We start from the raw sequence: 6117 nt of genomic DNA, 5'->3' as shown, positions 1-6117 counted from the left end.
GAAGAATTAGGTACAAATTAAAAAAAAAATTTAGACATAAACAGTTTATGTTCACAGAGATACAATACAGCATATTTGCTATTATATATGAATGTATTTATTTATGTAAGGTCCTGAAATGAAGGTCTAATTTACTGCAATTTTTGACGTCAGGCCGGTTGCACAGTCATAGCTGAATCTTCAACATTTTGGGGTTAGAGTTGTGCTGACCGTCCGAGTTATTCAGGACGTCACAGCCACGACGAAATCTCGCTCCCGTGGGAATTTCGGCATAAAAATTATGAGTTATTCCAGGTTATTATCTACCCATGTATCAAATTTCATAACAATAGGTTCAGTAGATTTTGCGTGAAAGAGTAACAAATATACATAACCTGCATCGTCTCAATCTTTCGCGTTTATAATACTAGTAGGATATGCTTTTTCTTCATAGTCGTATTCCTCATGACTGAGGGTCGTTGTCATTACATGGAATGAAACACACGTAACAACTTTCTTGGCAATGTTAATGGAGTGGTTTGCCATTGCCTTCTCAATTTCACACACAAGTTAATAATCAACAAGTGAGCAAGATTCCTTACGATATTTTTCCTACACCGGAAGCAAGTGATGGTCGATGAAAACTACTATACATGAGTCAGATTGGTATACAAACTCATGTGGCATGAGTAGGATTCGAACCTGGGACCTTTCGATCCACAGGCGCTACACCACCACCGCTTCAGGATATGCTTATTTCATGTGAAATTTCTTCCAATTGATTTTTTTACCGCTCTTTTTTTGTATTGTCTCATATGCTCAAAAGATATATTGAAATGATCGGTACGTGCTACATCAGTGAATCCCGAGCTGTAACGAGCTAAGCTTAACAAGCGAAAGCTATAAAAGCTATTGAGTGTCGAATCGTAAAGTGGGAATTTTCAGCGCGATCGCTTCTATTCTAGTTTTACGATCGAAAATGGCTGTTGATCTATATATAGTATGTATATATATGTTTCAGTCTATATTGTGACGACCTCTATAGCCTATTGGTCATCACGCCGGACTGCTACACCGGAGGTCCCGGTTCGATCCCCGGTCAGGTCAACATGGAAAATGATCTTTTCTCGATTAGCCTGGGTCTTGGACGTTTATCTTTACACGTATATATTATAAAATATAGACTAGTATCCCATAACACAAGTCTCGAACTTACTTTGGGAGCTAACAGAGTCTGTGTGATTTTGTCTCTATATATTTATTTATTTTCATACTGATATTAAAAATGCGTTAGTCTGTTTTTCTGTCCGTCCGTCTGTCACACTTTCACAGTCGATTTCTATGAACTTTGGAATAGATAAATGTAAAGACTTGAGCTCAAGCATAGGTTATTGCGGGAGAAGCTGCGAGTAACAGCTAGTTACTATTGTTGTCGCCCTCAATGACGTCGACATTTGAAACGAGTGGAAGGGGAACAAAATATAAAAGTGGCTACATCGAGACTGGGGGCATTCTCACTTGAGCAGTCGGACGGAACGGCCGAATAAGAAAAATATTGGTATCTATAAATAATAATAACGTAAGTAAACTCTTAACTTTATAAGTGTGTTAAGTGATTCAAGACGTGGAGAAATAATTATATTAAAATATATATTGGTCAAATAAAAAGATAAGCAAGGATAGATTGTGCTACTAATATTAATTAAGAGTGAGTTTTGTGATTAGAAATAATTTAGTGTAACTATAATTATAACGGTGGAATAAATATGTGTGTGTTAATATATTTGTTATTATTTCAGTTGAAGTTTGATTTAATACTATTATATATTGCGCGCTCGGCTCGGTAGTTAAGCTACCACCGCAATGGTTAGTCAATAGATGGATGACCAAAAATGAACTCTAACTTGAGCTCCTCCGTACTACGGCTTATCCGTATAAATATGTAGATAGACAGATTACAGTAGTGGTAAGCACATTTCAAACGGGTGAAGTCGAGGGTAAAAGTTCTAATATTACAGGTCACATTACTTAATGAGCAATTCAATCCTATATGTATATGTATAAAGATATATATGTATATGTTTCGAGAAACGTTCGTTCGCTCAATTAGTCAAAGACATTTGCTCATTGTATAGCTCGCGGCAAATTGTGTGCTTGATTAAATTGTCATTTACATAATATTAAGTCGTTTGAGGTTATGATATTATGTGATATAATTGTGTAAACTTAGCTCGTCTGTTTCATGGAGGTCACAGGTTCGATTCCTGGCGCGCACATCTATATTTCACTAATAGGAATTTACTGTCAAGTTTGACTATATTGAATGAATTTACTATTAACTAGCGGCCCGCCCCGGCTACGCTTGGGAAAACCATAGTTAAAAAGGTAGCCTATGTCACTCCAAAAGGTTTTGCCTATCTCTGTGACAAATTACATCAAAATCGACCCGATCGGAAAACAAAGAAATAAAAATACAAATATTTTCTCTTTATGACATAAGTATGGATTTGCTATCAAGTTTACTGCACCCAGTACGCTACCACCTATGGGTTGGCTAAAAAAAAACAGTGGGTCTTTACGATTTACGTTTGAATATATTGTTATAACTGATGTTTCTTCTTTAGGTAAATGCGTATATTAAAAAGTTCATCATTTTATTGATTGGTAAATATTTGTATTTGTTTTCTAGTCTCTATATTGCTTTGCGTAATTGTGTGATATTTGCTGAGGAGTAGAAGGGTAGGTACAGCATCTAACAAATGAAAATAAATAAACATAAATTTATTTCAATGGAATATAATGTAAATATTTCATAGATAAAACGGCCACAGTCCACGACCCCTATAGGTAAGACAATAACTCAGCTTAATATCTGTTTTTATTGCCCGTACTATGATAGTATGGTCGGGACCTTTGACACGGTTATATTTATTTTCATGTGCTCCTCGTAATGATAAAAATGATAAATTTCCAGATAAAAAGAAAAATTGCATTTTCAAAATCTATAAGGCTTTATTCTTGTTTACATTTTGATAGAAAATATATAAATAAATAAACAGATTCTTTACAAGTCCAAGTAAAATGATATCAAAATTCGCTTAGCAAAGAGTGATTATGTAAAATGCTTTCGTTGTTGAAAAATTACTATTTATTTACGTTTCACTTGCTATACTTACAGGTCCAAGGCTTACAGTAAGCCAAAACAATACCTTTTATTTGTATTGTCTTTAAAACTCGAGTAAAATTATCAATTTATAAATAACCAATCCACATAATGTCAGTCTATATGTATTATTATAATTTTTAACACAGTCTATTTCTCATCTCAAGTTCAAGGCTGTGACGCCGCGAAGTTTCGGGCCATAAAAATAACCTCAATTTGAAGATTTGACTCACTGTGTTTTTACTACCGGCAGCCTGCTAGATCAACCCTCCTTGGGAATGTATTACAGAGTAAATATATCCAGCACAGCGATTAATAAATATGAAATTTTTTATCAAAAAAAAGTCATGTCGTTTTTATTTTCTTTCTTTCCCTTTCTGCCGGAAGCAGGTATGCAAAAGCGATATTAATAATGTATATTCCGATGACGTTTCCCATGATATATTGTTATTCAAGTTCGTTTCTGCCTTCCATGCGACCTCTCGAGCGTAAAACGGAGTGTTACAGGATGATTACTGGATCCACTTTTGAAACGGTCGATGTTGTAAACCTGTGGAAAAAATACGTAGCATCTGCTACAAATTATCGTAGCATAAATCTTTTTCATGTTCGTAGATATTACGATAATGTTTTTTTTTTATATAAGTACTTAAATTATAATAATTAACTATCATAATAACTTGTTTAATTTCGCGGCTTTGTACGTGAAATGGTGTCGATGAATTGATTATATACTATTCATGAAATGAAATACGTACATAGAATAAAAAAGGTAAAAAATAGAATAATATTGTAGAAAAAAATATATAAATCTGTGAAAAAAGGACATACATTTACGATTTTACATACCAAATCCAATCAGCTGATATTAAAATAAGTTTTCTATTACAATAACGGAGATTTATTTATCTACTAGTTGTGCCACGTGACTTCACTCTCGTTGGAATATCCTTATGTATTATATTCCAAGTTATATGTATACTACCCAAGTGCCAAATTTCATAACAATCGGCTTAGCAGATTTTGCATGAAAGTGTACGACACTTGTGTGTGTACAAATACACACATATATCCTCACAAACTTTCGCATTCATAATATGAGTAGGATTGGTTTCAAGTATAAAAAATGCTTTCACGTTATCCAAATATGTGATTTGGCTCGTAATAAAAAAAAAAACACTCTGTATTAAATTCTCAAAAATATTAGCTGGAGCTAATATTATAGAAACCTGCTGTAAGCGAGAGAAGAATATTTGCTAACAAAATGCATCTACCAATCTACTGTTATTGACGTCAAACAGTTACACTAATTACTTCCAAAGCACAGGCGAAGGAAGCGGCGCAGAGCAACGAACTTCACCGCACTGACTTCCTCAACGTTCTACAAAATATTATAATTTTAACTGCTATGTGTGTGTGTGTCTGTGTCTGTGTCACTGTACGAGTAGCTACTTAACTAGACTTTGTTTTTGCATAAACCGAGAGTGACAAGTTACGTCCTACGTCTGAAAATCTTCCCTACAAAAACATGAAAAGTATCACCGCACGCTAACCTACTTAAAGCTGCTTAAGTCACAATCAACATGTTATATCAAACCGTCTCATTCCTTGCCCGCTGTCAGCGTACAAATAAAACGTGTAAGTTTCGGCTATAATTTTACAGTCTGTCTGATGTCAACCCTTTTTGGGAATGTTTTTGTTGTCTTTCAGCTGCCCAAATGTTAGAAAATTCACCGTCGATTTTATCACTGATAAATACAAGTTATTTCTGATTACATCTAATAAAAAAAAAGAATCAAATCAAAGAAATTTGAGTTAAGAGTAACTATTTAACCAAACATAAAAACAATTATACACTGGAAGATATATTCTTTATTGGAAGTCGTTTATTAACAGACGTTCTTCGCTCCTGTCTCATATCTCTTGTACCATTACGCATTATTTAGAAGGCAATGCCTCATCCAATCGAGAGCTTTCAAATCTGTATATCTATCTGTATATCTAAAGCTATAAACACACATTAGCAATTTTACAATACCGACATAAAATAAACAAGGGAACCATATAAATACGCCACATAAAACTCTCGAATAGGACGCACGTTGGAAAATTTTAAATTTTTACGACTAAAGACTTCAATCGGAGTTTTACGATTGTTTTAGTACGCAGTTTATACCCACCTTTAAATATTTGAAGCGGTTAATCGGGTGTAAACAAATTTATATCGAATTAGTTCTAGTGAATGCTTGCGAGGTGGCGCCATTGGTAAAATTATTGCCTGCTAGCTGAACCCCACGGTTTCGCTCCCGTGAGAATTTCGGGATAAAAGTGTGTTATATTCTATCCGTATACCAAATTTCACAACAATCCATCCAGCAGATTTTACGTAAAAGAGTAAAAAACATACATACATCATCACAAACTTTCATATAAGTATGTAATATTAGAAAGATTTTAGAGCCAGTCCTGATGAGCTTATTCAGTTGCGCTCAGTCATCCTCCGTCACGTTTATCTATCGAAGGTTAAGACAGAAATCGTATGGAGATGGGACATTCTAGATATTAAATATAAACAGTAAATAAAATGTGAAGAAAAATCATTTTACCTTAATTAAAGTCTGGAAAACATTTTCAACGATTTTTGTATGCACGTTGTGAATCTTTATTTGAAAGTTGTGAGTCTTTATTTGAAAGAATATAAAAGACACAAGCTAGATTTGATTTGATCAGCAGTAATATTGCAATAATTAATAGTGCCATATCACCAAACATTTTTACTCATAAAATGTAATATTCATTGAAATTCCAGCGCTTTCAGTAATTTTTCAACGTCCGCTCCCGTCAGGCGGGTGCGGTTTAAATGAAAACTAATTTTAATATTAATGCCCCTTCCATATTGCCAAGACTTATTTGTGCAATTTATTCTTAGTAATATAAACGACCTTCTTACGGTGCCTTTTTACACTACTGTCATA

This window comes from Plodia interpunctella, chromosome 19, assembly GCF_027563975.2.
Source record: "Plodia interpunctella isolate USDA-ARS_2022_Savannah chromosome 19, ilPloInte3.2, whole genome shotgun sequence".
In the NCBI taxonomy this organism is placed as follows: Eukaryota; Metazoa; Arthropoda; class Insecta; order Lepidoptera; family Pyralidae; genus Plodia; species Plodia interpunctella.
The sequence above is the reverse complement of the archived record's forward strand: the minus strand, read 5'-3'. Positions refer to the sequence as shown.